Source organism: Lepisosteus platostomus, chromosome 27 (assembly GCF_059453375.1).
Source record: "Lepisosteus platostomus isolate fLepPlt1 chromosome 27, fLepPlt1.hap1, whole genome shotgun sequence".
NCBI lineage: Eukaryota > Metazoa > Chordata > Actinopteri > Semionotiformes > Lepisosteidae > Lepisosteus > Lepisosteus platostomus.
The window spans coordinates 7,530,709-7,547,898 of NC_142637.1; the positions used below are offsets into that span (position 1 = coordinate 7,530,709).

Sequence of the window (17,190 nt, forward strand, 5' to 3'; positions counted from 1 at the left end):
AGCCAATCAGTCATCAATCAACCAAATCAGCTGAAGAATGACGTGCTTCCCCCATGGAATTGAGGGCAAATTTAAGGGAGACCAGAGTTTCCAGCCCAGAGTGGGATCTATGCAGGACACTGGGATTAACAAATAAGGGATTTTTAATGACCAGTAGTCAGGACCTCACTTTAACATCTCATCTGGGGGACAGCCCTGTCTACAACATAACGAGCACTACAGTGGGGCATGAGTCTTGACATTCTGGTCCCCAAAGGGAAGAGCACCCCCTACATTTGCACACTCACAGTGGTTTGCACCTGCTGGGATGCTGACGCTGTAGTCTCAGGGTATCTAAATTTGACACAGCAGGCCCTCAGCTGTAACTGCAGCAGTTTGGTTTTTTTTTGCAGACTCAGATGAGGCTGCCAGGCTAAAAATAACCGGATGCGCAGTAAATTTACAAGTGAAGCAAGGAAACATTTTTTTGCCCTAGAAAATGAGAAGGGACAAAAGATATTTGCAATACTTTCTAGCCAGCAGCTGTATCACCCTGCAGCTCCCAGCTGGCAGCCCCACTGGAGCCCAGCAGGTGTGAGCCTGGTCAGTACCTGGAGGGGAGACTCCTGGGAAAAACTAAGGCTGCTGCTGGAAGAGGTGTTAGTGGGGCCAGTAGGGGGCGCTCACCTTGTGCTCCGTGTGGGTCCTGATGCCCCAGTATAGTGATGGGCACTGTCCTCTCGATGATTTACCAATCACGACCTCCTAATAATCCCCATCTCTGAACTGGCTTCATCACTCTGCTCTCCTCCCCACTGAGAGCTGGTGTGTGGGGAGCAGACTGGCGCATCATCCAGGTGGGGCTGCACACTGGTGGTGCTGGAGGGGATCCCCATGACCTGTAAAGCGCTTTGAGTGGAGTGTCCAGAAAAGCGCTATACAAGTGTGAGGAATTTTTAATTGTTTATGAATACTTTCGCTAACAGAAGAGCAAAGCGAAATGCGAAGAAGAGTGTGAAATTGTGGTGAAGGCACAGTGCAAGTAGTCAGAATGCAGGGCCCAGGCTGGCCAGGTGTTGATGGGATCAGGCTGTTGAAGCTAACGAGCGGGGCTCCCTGCCGCAGCAGCTGCGACGCTGGAGGGGGAGCACCTTCATGCCGGAGGTGGCGTGAACGTTTTGTTCTCTCAGCAGAATGAATACTGGCAGCGTGTGCCTGTGCATGGATTTCTACTGAGGTGGGAATGAAAATCTGGTCTGCAGGGGTGACAGCAACGCCCACGGGACGAGGGAAAGACCCTCTCGTTTGAACCGCAATGGCACCTTCTTTCCAAACGACAGATGCCAGATATTCTCGTTTGGGGTCCACGTGCCACCCCCCCTTGTGGGGGGGCTTCATTCGGGCTTGGAACGGTAGACGGACACGGAGCGCGTCAGTGGAAACGGGAATCCGAGCGCGTGCAGGCGTCCCTCTCCCTCCTCACACCGCCCCTGCCCCCGGAGCGGGGAGCGATTGCACCCTGGGGGGTAGAAAGGAATCAATCTCCTATCCCGCTGCTGGTGCAGTGAAATACAGACAGGTTTTCTGTAGCCTTTTACCACATCCATCGGCCCAGTCCTCTCCCATTCCAAGAAAGACAGTCTCATCTAAACTGGGCCGAACGACTTAGCCCCGCAGCAGGGAGTCATAATAATAGTTCCAAAGCCTTTGGCACGTCTCCTTTGACCTTTTCCTGACCTACATTTCTTCGTTCTCCACCTTATTATGGATCAGCTTTACTCATCTCATTATTTAAAACACACAAAATAAAAATCGAAGGCGAGATCGCAGGGCCAAGTACTCAAACTGGGCTACTTGTGAGTCATAACAGCTGCCTAACCCAGAACTCCGCCTCTGTCAGCTGTGGGGTGAGGAGCTGCCTGTGCGTGTGAGAAACGGCAGTAGGGGCAACAGTAATTCACCCCAAAGGCATTTAACAACAGCTCCTGCCCCGCAGGGGGGCAGGTACTTCACCCACTGAACAGAACAGAGCTGGGCAGCAGTCTTCCTCCTTTTCATTTTGTTTATTGAATGTTGAACATTAGAAGCACAGAAAAGCCCAGCAGGAGTCATTCCAAAATCTATATTTACATATAAATAAATGTTAAGTACTACGTGCAAGAATAAAGGTTCTTGGTGCGACGTTTAACTGCACCTTTACCAAAAGGGAAGATTTAGTTCTAGTTCAGGTGGGGAGCTGCGTCAGCATGCGTAGGCTGCAAAGGAACAAGTCAGAGGTTTATTCCAGGCTGAAAGAGAGAAGAAAGAAAACGCAACGTTTCGGCCGGGGAGCCTTCTTCAGGTCCAGATTTTGTTCTAGCCCACTTGCCTCGTCAATGAATATCTGAGCCTTTTGATTTAACCGTAACATCCCACGTAAGCAGAACGGTTTTCCCGGCCAGCTTAAAAAGGGTTTAAATGACTTCGGCAGTGTTTTTGTAGCGGTGTGCACGCACAGACGCGCATCTATTTGCCTTCTGTGGGAAAATCAATCGAAGGAGGCAGATGGCTCTGTTTGCTCACCGGGTCTGCAGAAGAATTGTTCAAGTTGATCAAATACATGCAAGCAAGGCACACTGACCCCCCCCATTGACTGACAGGCGCAACAGCCAATGACAGAGCCGACCTCACGCCTATAACCCCTCTCCTTGCCACCAAGGCAAACAGCCGCGACGCGGACGTGACCTTAATGCACGCGGAAGCACCTTACACATCTCAGGAATTCCAAAGAAACAGTTGCTAAAGCCACCGACACGAGCGAGATCGAGGGCAAAATAAAACCGGTACAGTGGTTAGGCCGTTCAAGTGAATGACATCAGCCAGGCTGACTTCAGTGGAACCCTGGATTTCACCACACAACAGCTCCTTCTGTGAACAGGGCCCTCAACATCAATCAGGGACAGCTGTTTTTTTCCTTTGGCCTACATTTGGCCTATACAGTATTCTCCTAACTTGTTACGGGACACCTTTACTCATAATCAAAAGATGAGAAAGAAGGAGATAGCTGAACTGACTTTAATCACTGTACTCAGAACAGAAAACCCAGAGTGGCCTAAACACATCTCTTTTTTTTTTTCTCTCCCCAGCTGTGACTCATAACGGCAGGCTAACCTAAAGGCTGTGCCATCGACAAGCGCTCTTCTTTCTCATTTCCCCAAGCTTCGTGTTTCGAGCACAAGCGTTGCTCCATTTGCATAGGAGAGTGCTGATCAAGCGAAAGGCTTCGAATCGAGGCGAGCGTGTAAAGAGTAGGAAAGACGTCAGCAGGGACCCGAGTCTGGCGCTGGCCTTTTGCGCCCTGTGTCCAGCATCACGCTCTCCGGTGCTCTGCTATTGTGGTCTAACTGAAGATGCCGAAATGTATGCCGGTATGCAAAGTGCAAGTGTCCTGTTGTTCCGTCTCCAGTCAGAATTCCCAGCCCCGAGCCTGCTTGCAGCAGCTCCTTACCCTGGATAAGGATTTTCTCTCAGCTGATGCACTTGCCGGCTGTGTGCATGTTTAATTTGGGCAGAGGTGGCCACTGACAGACGGAAACTCTCAGGTGAATTGATTCCCAACACAGGCTCCCAGTGGAGGACTCGGCCTTCTTTAATCCAGCTAGAACCCCAGATGATTAACTACGACGTAAAGCAAATGGGACAAGAGCAATGGAAGTCAATGCTAAGGCTGGCTCATGGATGTTGCCCTGTCAGGCAAAGACTGAAGATGTCGAAATGTTTCCTGTGACCTCCCCACACCCCCCCCCCCAGCTGGGGGGGAGGTGTCACGTGGGTGCGTTGGCGTGTGGGTGTTTGGGTGTGGGTGCAGAGGCTCAGCAGCGTAAACACCAGTGGCTCTCCTGATTCCAGCGCCCTGAGATCATACCTTGTTAAAAGCTGCTTCTGCTGGTCTCCGCCCCCCCCCCAAGCAGGAATGAGAGAGGCAGTTAACCCCCAGCTGGCTCCTGCAGCGTGCGGGGGGGGTGGGGGGGGGCGCATCGTGATGGAGGATCGCCGCGCGCAGTCCCTGCACCAGCACTGGGCTCGCTTCGCTGCAAGATAAAGAGATAAAGCAGCACTGTCACCTGCTGCAGAGCCTTTCTGCGTCTGCAGTATCGCAGGAGGCCGTGTGCTGTCCCCTCCCTGCGTTCAGGCAATGAGAGCTACGCGTGAGGGCAAGAGCATAACAGGAGGAGGAGACGAGAGCGAGGAATGCAGTTTGCTCTTTCCCGGTTGGCCAGGTGCACTCAATAACGGTCTTCTTACTGACTGGCGTCCCGACCCGGAAAACGACCAACATTATCCCACTACAAGGGGATTTATTGTGCCTAACAAAAACCTTTATCTGCCAGTTGTCTTAGAAATACTCAGTCTTACTCAACCATGAGGGTCAGTGAAAAGGCAACCTCTTTCCCTGCCCCAGGGACTGCTTTCACAGGGAGCTGGAGTCTCCAGGTGCCGTCAATTCAGCGATTTCCCCATGAGAATCCGAAGAATGTGCTTCTCCTAAAGACGACCCCACACCTGGGAAATTCACCCGTGTTTTACCCTGTTTTGCTACAATGTACTAAGTTTAAAGACTACACGATTTTAGGATGTTCTAAACATATGTTTCTAATTTTCTGGGGTTTGTTTTCAGGCACCCTCTAAACTGTCTTTTCTGCTTCTAAGAGATCAATGTCCTCGAATAAGAAAAAGCAGCTGGGTTTTACAAACCATTAAAATTTCAAAAGGCTGCAGTTTGGGGTTCCAGGCAGTGTGAAAGCAGATGGCTTTTTCCACTGTAACATTAGTAATATTAGTGTTTAGAGCAACCCGAAAGGCAAAGACAGTCTGGAGAGCAAATGGGGTTCCTAGAGGAATGAGACGAACAAGCTGAGGATGTAGTATCCATTGGCTCAAGCCTGCCACCAACCAACACAGGAGACAACCTGTGCAGAGTGCAGCCAAGAACTTCAAAGGAAACAACCTTGTTTCATAATTACCCAATTCTTGTCTTCTTAACTAGCAGCCTGAATCAGCTCAAAAGTACGTTTCACAGGAAGTCACGTGATTAGAAATAAACATTAAAAACCTCAAGCCCCAGAAACATATATTCTTATAATTGCACTAATTACTCTTATTACACTTCCAGAATTACAAGAAACTTTACCCCCTTCCATTTATAAGTCAGATCAACAGTTGTATCTGCATCGGAGCAGGCAGAGGACTGCAGTATACCTTGATTAAGAGTACAACAGCACTGCTGCACTCGGGATTCGAACTCTCATTCTCCCAGACAGTACCCCAAACTGCTGCCTTCAGCACTGCCAAATTCACAAGGAGGAGGTGGAGAGCGTGTTGGGGAAAACTACACCTAGCTCACAAAAATCTCCTGTTCGGCAAAACGACGCAGGGCTGATTAATTTGGAAGGAGTTTTAAAAATGCAAACTACTCAGGAACAGCCATATGTCACAGTAGCTGTATCATAAGCAGGACGGTTTCTTATAGGGGCGGAGGGGGTGGAATTGCACAAGAGCTCGTACTAGGAAACACGAGGTTCTGAACACTGTATTCTGTACAACTGATTTCCACAGCAAGAAAATTATGCAAGAGGTTGACAAAGGAGGAAGGCAGCGGATGACATTTGAATGTGCTGACTGTCTCCTTGTAGGTAACGTACAGGTGACACGCAGAGGAAAAAGATGACCTTCTTGATAGGGGTGTAGTTAATAGAGCCTGTCTTTATCTATCCCTCTCTCTTCGTCTTTCCTCTGTCGGTCTTCATACTGTGTGATGCAATGACCAGCCTGCCGGCCCCAGCCGCCTGAGTTCATCTCTGTCAGCGAAATGTGAAAGAGCTGCTCAGGCGTTTATTTGGCTTTTCTTTTCTTTCACTCTCAATCTCAGTGACCCATTCTGGTTTTCTGATTTCTGTCTCTGCGACCATGAGAGCAGAAGAGGGTAGGCCACAGCTAGGGCTTGCAGAATGACTGGAGTCCAGGAGACACGACATCCCCACCTCAGGATTCAGAGTTCAGCAGGTTTTCAAAGTCTGGGGTCAGAGACGAGAGCCCTGGGTCCCGACTGAGCAGTCTTCCCATCTTCTCAGACACCCCTGAGCTCGAATCTGTAGGCGCACAGAGGAGAAGCTCATTGCCAAGCACTGTAGCATTACACAAGATAGCCCCAACAACAGGGCAGGTCTGATTTCACAACGGGTCATTACCGGAAAGCTGGCACAGTAAGAATGATTCAGAGGGAGGTCAGAAAGCTGACCTCACCTTAACTGCCCAAGAATGCGTCAGATTCTTTCAACACCCGCGGTCTCTTTACGACACACCGAAGGCCTTTTGCAAATCCACTTTTTCGGAATGGTTGGTCGAGCCAGGCGATGCTGGCCCAGAAGCTGAGCAAGCCTGAGCCTGGTCATTAAAGAGATGAGAGACATTCAATACTGGGCCAGAGAGGGGAGGCTGCATTTCAAGTGGAGGATGACCCTGTAGCCCTAAAAGAGAAACTGCTTTAGGATGAAATGTTATAAAACTTTGCTGTGTTTACTAGAGGTTCAGCTGGGTCTTCTATCTCACTCTCAGCTGCAAGAGCTGTGTGTTAATTCCTCTGCTCCTGTGTTCATTCCTCAGCTTTTGTCACCGCCCCGTATTGGGGCGCGGAGCTGCTCTTGGGGAAAAAAAAGCTACCGGGGAGTGCAAGCCCATAGCTTAGGCAGACAGCTCCACATGGCGAAAAGAAAGACACTCTCTCTGTTCCTGGGGTTAACGAACTCTCTCTCTCTCTCTTGCTCGCGGCTGTCTGCCCCTGCTGAAAGAGGATGTCAGCGTAAACACCAAGAGTCACCACGAAGGAATGCGGGAGGCATCCAGGGCCCCAGGGGGGAGCCGGAGAGAGGAGGAGGAGGAGGAGGAGGTGGGGGGGAGGCCCAGCCGGGAAAGAGGGACGGAGGGGAGAAAGAGGTGGGCGGGGGGAGAAGAGGTCGGGAGGAAGATGGAAGCAGGTGTGTGTGTGTGTGGCTGGAGAGGGGGGTAATGCACCGGAGGGAGAATGGAAGCAGGTGTACGGACCTCATCCCCGTGAAAGAGTGCACTGCCGGCCTTCGACAGGGCTGATGAAACACCCGGCTGTGGGAAGAGACACAGAAGACTGCACAGGTGCCTTGCATTTCCAGGGCAGGGAGCTGCTGCAGACTGTGGACAAGCCTGGTGTTTTTTGGGGGAGGGGGGGCGGCCATTTTCAAGACAGCAGGCCCATAAAGGAAGGTCAGACCTGACCGCAAATTCAGACTCCCCTTGTAACCCCTGCCCTTCCGGCGGCCGGGACCAGGAGAGAGCAGGAAGGCCGGGCCCTCTTTCAGAAGAACAAAAAACGAAAGCAGGGAGGACGAGGACTTCGGCGAAGGCAGGAAAGAAGCACAAGAGAAGTCGCGAAAGAGCAGCCCGAGAGACGAGAGTGGGAGAGAGCAGTGAAAGTTGTGGTCCGTTTTTTTTTTGGCTCCTCTCTCTCTCGGGGTTCCTGCAGGAGCACAAAGAAAGCAAAGCGTGAGAGTGACTCACGGCTGAGACCTTTCTTGCCGTTAGTCACCAGCCTGCTCTCGTGCTCTCTCTCTAACCCCCCACCCCCCCATCACAGGAGCTGTGGCTTAGATTGTGTGCAGGCTGAAGGTCGGGGGGGCTGTTGGAGGGCAGAAGGCGCTGCTGGTCTTCCTCTGGTCTCGGGTCCCGCGAGCGGGCGGCCAGCGCGGAGGTCCGTGGTGGGCCAGTGCGAGATCAAGACGGGCGGCCCAGGCAGGCCGTGGGCGGGAGAGGTGAGCAGCAGCTGGACTCCAGCTCCGGCCCGGCGTTAATGACCGGTTTTCACGGATACATAACCCGCGGGCGGATTGTTTCTTTTTTGGGTCCGGTGCCGAAATGGGGAGGGACGGCGGGGTCGCCGGCCTGCGGCGGTGTGTGTGTGTGGGGGGGGAACCGGTGTGAGGGTGGGGGTGTGTGTGTGTGTGTGTGTGGGGGAGCCGGTGTGAGGGTGGGGGTGGCTGCGCCGTGTGGGTTTTTGGGTGTGGGTTTGATTATACTGCTGTCCGCCAAGAACTCCCAGCATGCCCGTCCTAAACAATAACACCCCCATTGGCTGCCGTGGAAACGGCACGACGTGCCGCCCAATCCAGTCCCCTGCTACACCCGTGTTTGTGTCCCCAAGGGAGCGAGCGAGCGTGCACGCGCACACGGGAGAGTGCACGCGCACACGGGAGAGTGCACGCGCACACGGGAGAGTGCACGCGCACACGGGAGAGTGTGTGCTTTGTGTTATTCCTGCATGGATTCATGCGGGGAAAGACCCCTACATCCTGCATCCCAACCCCACTTTCTCCTGCTTCCCCACCCCCCTCCTGCCATGGGCAGCTCGTTCTCCTCTTCCCTTTCCTCTCCCTGTCGCTCCCAGTTCCTATCGGCCGAGGCTAAAATTGTACAACACACTAGCGAAACCCCAGTGAGAACATTGTGTGCAGCTTTAGCCACCCCGGTACAAAAACATTCGTGCTGCTCAATCTAAAGAAGAGAGCCCAGACATTCCAGGGCTTAAAGACCTGTCCTGGACTAACAGGCTGAAAGAACTAAATCATTTCAGTCTTGAGCAGACTACAGGGGCACCTGGTTCAAATATTCACAATCAACAGGGATGCAGAAACCAGGACAAAAGTGGGAACTACAAGTGCAAATAAAACCGAGAGGAGGGGGGGAGGGGGGGCACCTCTTTACACAAAAGGTGGTGGGAGTGTAGAACGAGCTACCCAGCCATCGTGTTTGAGGTGGCAAGCTGGCTTTGCTTAAGAAGCTGCTGGTTGAGAACTTCAGCTCAATTAACAACTAACAAGCTAAGGACCTGGGCAGAAACCTCCTGGTTTTCAACTGGTCTTAGCTTCTGTCCGAAGCTCCACTCTTTTCATCCCGAGCCCTCAATTCTCTTCATTTCTCCCATCAGTCTTCACTGTTGTCTGGCTCTGACGGGGTACAGACCAAGCTACAGACAGCCTGCTTGATTTCATTAACTCCTGGGCCCGCTGCCTCTAATTCTAAGCCCACATCTGTACTGCATTCACAAGTTTTAAATTAGCGCCAACCCCCTCCCCCTCCCCCCCCACCAATCTCCTTCTCCTTTTACCCAGCAGAAAAAGTGATCATGTGTCTGGGGGATGCTGTGTTTTCCAGACAGTGGAGCATGCTCAAGAAATGAACCGTGTTTTTGTTTTACCCCTAAAACCACTGTTTAACTACAAAAAGGCAACAGGAACAAACCCCTGCAGATCTTCCCTCCAATGGCAGATACTGGAGCTTTGATTGATGTGACTGAACTGCTCGTCAAGCAGTTCTTCCACTTTGCTCTGTGTGTTGTTTTCCTGCACTTGTTCTTATTTCGAGATTCCATCACCCAGCACGTCCAGACAGCAAAGAGCCTGAAATCCCTAATTAGTGCACAGAAGTGCCTCTCGGCCTGGGGGGAGAGAATGGTTCAACAGAAAAGCGGAGTCATGCACTCTCCCTTGTGCGCAGACGTGCCTACAAGCTGGGCTTTGCACGCTAAGCCAACAAAGTCACACGGCGTCTCTTGAGCTGCATCGTCCCATTGACTGCAAAGGCCGTGCAGGCAGGTCAGAGCCCGACGCCGTCTTTCAGCCAGCTGCAAAAGCTTCAGCTCCTGTTCCACATGCACGTGCGTGGGGGTGACGGACCCTGGTCCGGGGGGTGACGGCTGGGATTCAGCCAAAAATAAGGAGGAAGAAGAGGCCTTTTTCCGAAATAAAGGAGGCTGCACTCAGAAAACCACCCTGACCTAGATAACTCTGGCCCCCCTGCGCTGGGTCTGGTAACCAGCTGTCAGATTCGAGCTCATGCTGTTCTCTCTCTCTCTGGCCACAGGTGAAATGTTATGCAAAACACCCCCAGATCTGTGTGTTTTTCTCGTCTCGAGCGTGCCAGTCGACAGAGAGCGGCTCTTTCTCAGAAAGAGGCAGGAAGGGAGCTGCTATCGCCTGGTGGGGGAGGAGGGTGACATCAGCAGGCTCCAGCTCTCTGCCCCAGGGGTAAAGGTGTCGTTACGGGGGGGGGGGGGGGGAGTGTGTGGTGGTGGGAGGGGGTGCTGACTCATGTTGCCAAGGCACTGAATGCAGGAATGGAGGGAATGGGGCGGGGGGGGGGGGGAGAGAACTGGGATTCCCTCATTCGACTTGCTAGAATAAGAACAACTGCCTTTTCAGAAACAAATCACCCATCCCTCCTTCCCCCTTGCTCTGAAGTCCGTCTTTAACGAACCCACTCATATATTTCAGATATTTGCACAGCTCACATATCCGGGTGCTTTTTTCGAAGAAAACACAATTCAGTGAAGGGACAATCCAGGGACGATTGCAGAAGTGCCCTCCCTTGTCGGGGCCAAAACTGAAAGCCATCCAATTCATTCTCCAACCGAGAACGCGCAGACTCCACACAGATGGCATCCAGAAGTGAACCCGGGGCCCCAGCACTGCAAGACCTCTGCACCAGCCAGCATTAAAAGCCATACAAGGTCACTGCCATGCTATACATTGTGGACTAGCGTGCTGATGAATTGGCTGTCCCTGTGCCAGTTCAGCTTTTCCCCTGACCTCTACGGTGTGTGCCTGTTGTGTGCCACTGTGTGTGCCTGTTGTGAACCACTAGAGCTGTAACCCTCAGGTGCCTTAGAACTGTATAATGCTTGAAGCTGCACAGCAGTCCAGAAAAGACTGTATGGGGGGGTGAAGTGTCCGGACACCAAAAGAAGGGAGTGGGGAAGCAAGTGAGCAGCGCACAGGAAGTCCCTCCTGCTGCTTCCTGGCCACACCAAACCACAGGGCCAGAAAGCAGCCCAGCTCTCTCGGAACGCCATTAAAGGAAGGAGGCTTTCAAAGAATAAATAAGCACCGGGGGTCTCTGAACTGCAGACAGAAAAAAAAAAAGAAAAACAAGGAAAATGACTGCATTTATCCCTTTTTTGGTGTTATTGGAGCTGTTTAATGTGCCCTCTCAGAGACACGCCGCTTGCCTGAGCGGGACCCAGCGCCAATGGGGCGGCGATCACTGGTCACTGGCGTATCTGCAGTATCAGGACGCACTCAGGGCGGAGCAGTGGCTCTGTGGCTCAGGAGCTGCGTCTGTGACTGGAAGGTTGCCGGTTCGAATCCTGCGGCTGGCAGAGGAATCCTACTCTGTTGGGCCCCTGAGCAAGGCCCTTCACCCCAGCTGCTCCAGGGGCGCCGTATAAATGGCTGACCCTGCGCTCTGACCCCCAGCTTCTCTCCAAGCTGGGGTCTGCGAAAAGACAAATTCCTAATGCAAGAAATTGTACAGGGCCAATCTCTACCCGTCAGGTCCCAAGGTCAACCAGAACCAGCTGGTCCGAGCCGGGGACACACATATCAGCCAAACCTGGCCCCCGGATCAGAACCAGCACAGGCAGGTTCGCTGGAGTTCCCACTCACTATCTGGGCAGGGAGCACGGGGGTTTGGATGGAGGAAATCCGGGATTGGGATCCGGAATCGGGATTCGGGGTGAGGGGAGATCTATGACTAGCTGTTTTTTTTTCCGCGCGGCGGAGGATGAAAGGATAAAGAACAGATCGCACGTCTCCGATGGCTGAAGTAAAGAACAGATCGCAGAACGGCGGGGCGAGTTCGGACCGACGTGGGGGGGGCTCCCAGACCTGGAGGAGGGCAGGCCGGGCGCTGGAGGGAGGGGGCATCTGGAGACAGCTGTGGGAAGTGATAAATGAGGGGTTGGGTGGGGGGGCAGGGGCCCCACAGTTAGTCCTCATGCGAGAGGTGGGCAGGCGAGAAGGCATGAGGCAGAGAAGAGAGAGCTGGGGGGGGGTTGGGCACACCTGCTCGGGCAGCAGAGAAAGGCGATCAGCACCGAGCCGAGGTGCTGGTGTGTGCTGGGTGGGGGGTATATGCGCAGCAGGACAGGTGGGCGGGTGTCATGAGTGGGCAGGGAACAGCATCCATTTGTCATCTTTCACTTTTCACACCTCCCTCTCCTCCGTCCGACTGCCTCTTTATTTCAACCAAGAGAAAGAAGACAAAAAAACGGAGCAAAGACAAAAAAAAAAAACAGAAGCAGGGAGCTGCCTCGTATTACCTCAACTCTGGTTTAAAAGCAAACCTCTGAGCCGTGACGGCTTAATGGATATCCTTCCCCCTCTCTGCCACTTTCACCCCCGTTTCTGTTCTCCTCCCCTGCACCCACTCTCTCCTCTGTCTCACCCCAATCACTCCTCACCCCCCCCCCCGTCTCCTCTGTCTCAGGAGGGCGCCCCTCAAAGCATGCACCCCTCTGCGCCCCCTGGCGCTGATGGCGAGAGCCCCATGCCGTTGTGTTCTGACATGCTAAATCCGAAAAGCTTTTCCTCACCAAACAGAGAGCGAGACAGAGACAGAGGTTCTGCTACAGTGGCTTCCAAAATAATAATAATAATTGCTTACACTTATATAGCGCTTTTCTGGACACTCCACTCAAAGCGCTTTCCAGGTAATGGGGATCCCCTCCACCCCCACCAGTGTGCAGCCCCACCAGGATGATGCAACGGCAGCCATAGTGCACCAGAACGCTCCCCACACATCAGCTCTCAGTGGGCAGGAGAGCAGAGTGATGAAGCCAGTTCAGAGATGGGGGTTATTAGGAGGCCATGATTGGTAAGGGCCAATGGGAAATTTGGCCAGGACGCCGGGGTTACACCCCTACTCTTTTCGAGAAAAGCTATGGGATTTTAATGACCACAGAGAGTCAGGACCTCGGTTTTACGTCTCATCCGAAGGACGGCGCCTGTTTACAGTATAGTGTCCCCATCACTATACTGGGGCATTAGGACCCACATGGACCGCAGGGTGAGCGCCCCCTGCTGGCCCCACTAACACCTCTTCCAGCAGCAGCCTAGTTTTTCCCAGGAGTCTCCCATCCAGGTACTGACCAGGCTCACACCTGCTGGGCTTCAGTGGGCTGCCAGTTGTGAGTTGCAGGGTGAGATGGCTGCTGGGTGCAAAAGGCAGCTTTTATTCGGAAAAGCACCCTTTCCTTCTCTTACAATGTGGTCTCTCTCGTGCACAAGGACGATTCCTTCAAAAAATCCTCCATCTCCGCTGAAAGGGACTCATAAAAAAACTGACACAAACTTTAAATAACCACCAGGAGAGCACTGCCAAGTCATACCCCACACTAACAATGTCTGCTGCTGCTGTATCTGACTGGAGTAATACATTTCACACCGGATTAGCATCGACCTCCAGAATATCCGAATGGCCAAACACGTCACTCGAGTGGGCTTCACTGGCAGCAGCTTGGTTCCCTTCATTCAGAAAAAAACGATTGTGGCTGGGCTACTCGTTTCATGTGACCACCGGGTTCGGGCAGGAGTGGGAACATCAAGCCGGGCGCGAACAGAGCAACAGAGAGACAAAGCAGAGGGCACAAGGGGCTCTTTCACAGCGTGGCGCTGTGCCCCACGTAGGAGGAGGGACTGCTGAAATTTCCTGGCATGGCCAGTCTAGCACAGCGAAAAACCACACAGGGATCGGATCGTGGGATTTCTGTTTCTGAAGAGACATCACAGTGCATTTTTCTGTGGGCAGGCCAAGCTGAGATTTTCACAATGCATGGAGGAGCGGTTGTTATTTATAGGCCCCAGAGCCTTTATTTAAACCACACTGGCACTAAGCTACTGGCAACACCTCAGGCTGCTGGGCCAAGGTCAGGCCTGGTAGCGTACATCCTAAAGTCTGAGGCCTGAAGTCAGTGACTCCTACACACCCCTGCCCGAGAACGACACCTTTCTCCTCCACTTTCTCAGGGCTCCCCAAGGAGTGTGACTGTACCAGCACTAACTGTGCCCTCTCACGAGAGGGACTGAGTAAGCCAGTCACGCAAAGGAGCAAAGTCCACACGCACACACAGACATCCTCCCTCCCTGCCCCTCTCCCTGACACACGCAAGACGACACAGAGAACACAGATTCCTAGGCAGAACATCCCCCAGCAGGCTGTACCCACTTCCTCCTAAAAGAAAGAAGACTGAATCATTTATCCGTTCATTCAATTTTTATGCTGCTCCTACTTTCTTGTCGGAAAAAAAAAGCTTGCTCAGTCAGCTGGTTTTCCTCCACTAATGCACGATGCATTTCTTATCACAGGCTGTCTGTAGAAAATCCTGTTTGTGCTTTTGGCTTCGGCCCCCCTTAAGCTGATGGTCTTCTGGTAACAACGCCAGGACATCAGGGACAGGGAACAGGGCTGGAGGATTAGCTTCTGTTGGACCATCACTATCTACCTGCAGCAGGCTGTGACCTACAGCCTGTTTGTCATGGCTGGGCAACAGCTCTTGTGCTCTCCTGGGTATCACACACGAATCGAGCTGGAATAACCTACTGCTGCTCCTGCAGCTACAGGTACTCTCTCAAAGACAACTGGAGATGAGCTACGCTTCTGTCTCTGTTTCCCAACCACCTATCGTCTGATTACAGAGTATTTGAAATCCCTAAAACCTGCGGGTGCCAGGCCAGTCCTGATCGTGTACCCCAATGTCATTGTGGCGGTTGGGATATTCCCCTTAACCCACTCGTGCAGTTACTAGCAGAAAAATAAAACTGAGCTGGAGCCCAGTGCTGCTTCCTGCACAGTGAAGCACCTCTCCCTGCGTTATCAGACATTTCTGGCAGCCTGGAGCCTATCACACAAGCCTGGGCCACAAGTCAGCACTTAGCTGCAGGGTGCGCTCACACCCAGAGTGGGACAGGTTAGATCAATCCGGGGCCAGCACGTCCTGGGCTTGTGGGAGCAAACCAGAGCACCTAGAAGATTCAACACAGAAGGGCTTAAACCCAGGACCCCAGTGACCACCAGCCCACCACCACCATACCGCCCCCAGGTGAAACAAAGCTGTCAGTTTAGCAGAGCAATTGCCCACTATGCTGGTGCAGCAGTTGCTGGTTATTTGGAGAGCCAGGAATGCTGGCAGGGGAGAGGGGGAGGGAGGAGGAGGTAGAGCACAGGAATAACAGCAGCAGGCTTCCAGGCAAAGTCCGAAACATTTGCAAATTCCATAGGGTCTCTGGACTCGCGCTCCATTTGTATGGAAATGAGTTTGCCTACTTTTTCTGGGGGGAGAGGAAGAAGGAGAGTGAGCGCACATTAAGGACCCCAGCGGGTCTGGAGGCAGAGAGGCAGCGGTCGTTCTGTGACAGAGAACGAGCAGGCTCAGCCCAGGGCTGCTGGGGCTGTTGGTGGCAGCGGCGGAACGCAGCGTTCAGAGCCGGAGCCCGGCTCAGGCAGCGCCAGCGCAGAGCTGCGCAGTAGTTGAGCCCCCCCCTCCTCCCCAGCGGTGAGAGACGCCCCGCCCTGCACACCTGAAGCACCGCGGGGCCCCTGTGTGTGAGAGACGCCAGCTCAGCGCCAGGTATCCGATCAGACGGGGGATCCTTCTGCCTGACTCGGCAGCGCCTGGCTTTGTTCAGCTCCGCTCCGGGAGGGAGACAGGATCCCCGCTCCCTGACTCAGGCGCTTCAGATGAGCCGCCGCCGCAGTTTTCCTGTGATCAGGGTCCCTGGTTGCCAAGGAAACCGACCTCCCCTCGTGCCAGATATGACGTCAAGCAGGTCGCTTGTGGCCAGTGGCTGCAGAGCAGGAAAAACAAAACAAAAAGAGTGTGGCGGACGTCTTTCATCTAGATAGAAAGGTAATCCATCAAAGAAAACTTCTGTGCTACTGGAACAGCTGTTACGTAACAGAGACACCTTGGGGGCCTGCAGTATCCCTGAGTTCGTTTACTCTTGCTGAGTACCAAAACAGACGCTACTCGTGAGTAAGTCAGCGCAGTGTCTAAGCCCGGTACCACACTCCCTATTGTGTCAGACACTGCTTCTGCTTTGTAAAAGTGTCATATTGGGAAATCAAAAGAGGAGAATTCCCCAAAATTACAACCCTTATCCGCACAACACCAGCTGGGAGGAAAGCCAGGGTACAGCTACCGTGTGAAACCAAACTGGGGCGTTTTTTTTAAATCAGATATGATGCATCAGTACGGCCCAGTAACCAAAACCGAAAGTCGCAAATTCTCTGCAGGCTCAGACATTTTCATTTTTGGGTTATAAAATGACGTCTGCATTCGGGGGCAGACGGGTGTCGTCTCGTGCCTTTGTGCAAGCTGGCCGTGAAGCCTGCGTGCGTGTGAGAAACCTGCCGGGTGCAATGTGATGGATCCTTTCGCCGTGTGCCGTAATGTGTTCCATATTTAACTCGGCTGTTTTCGAGACCCCTGGTTCGGCTCGGGGAATAAAATCCAGGAGCCATCTAGGATGTGATCCTTCACCCATGGGGATTTCGGGACACGCTGGATGTGGAATGCAGGACTGGAGAGGTGAAGAAGCTATTGAACTGTGTCCCATGCTGACCCCACCCCCAACCCCATCATGTTTAATTCATTAAATCAGACAGTAGCCCTTGTGCTCTGTGGTCATTTGTTCATATTCCTTGGGGTCATCGCATGAGGATATCAGTCTGAAGCCATTGATCGGGGCTGGGACAAAGGTCCTGTGTGGGTTTTGCTCGGGGTCAGAGGTGAAAGTCAATAAAGCTGAGCTGGCCGAGAGAGATTGAATGTGACCGCCTACCTATGAGGTCAGAGTTCATACCGTTGGCCTCGCGTGGAGTTAATTTTGCCGCTTTTGTGAGTCAATAGCATTTTGAGCCTATCTGTTACTTTATTATTTCGCTTTTCATCCATATGCTCTCACACTACCCTCAATGCCTCTCTGATACCCTCTATAGTGCAGCTGGGAATACAGCTTGTTTGCAGCAGATGGCTTAAAAGAGCTAAAAGAGCTGTGCACCGTTAGGCCTGTGTCAGGCTCCTCCTTTACTAGGATACTGAATCAACAATGAGAACTATTAATGCTCCTGGCACAGTAGATGCATGTTACAGATCAGCACTAAAAAGTGGGCCACCACAAACTGCAGTGCCTCTTCAACAGTATGCGAAGTGACTCAGTGGTGCTTATTAAAAAAATGAGAAGGGCACTTTGCCCAGACTCAGTCTGTGTCCTTTAGACCAAATATACTGGGCAGTAACGTCTGGCACAATCTTTTTTTGCACTTGCTTTTTTGGCTGGTGCTTTACGATGGTGCTAAACGATGCCCCCG

At 52.6% G+C, this 17,190-nt stretch overlaps 1 long non-coding RNA gene across 3 annotated transcripts in view; it reads right to left on the reverse strand.

Moving 5' to 3' along the window:
• Positions 1-3,019: 3,019 nt before the first annotated feature.
• LOC148639217 (uncharacterized) overlaps positions 3,020-17,190 on the reverse strand; it is a 48,914-nt gene continuing 34,743 nt past the window's right edge. For all 3 annotated transcript variants that reach the window (XR_015930772.1, XR_015930774.1, XR_015930773.1), the window contains 2 exons: positions 15,399-15,665; positions 3,020-4,049 (listed from right to left, as the gene is read on the reverse strand). This is a non-coding gene — a long non-coding RNA (uncharacterized LOC148639217). The remainder of the gene's footprint in view (positions 4,050-15,398; positions 15,666-17,190) is intronic.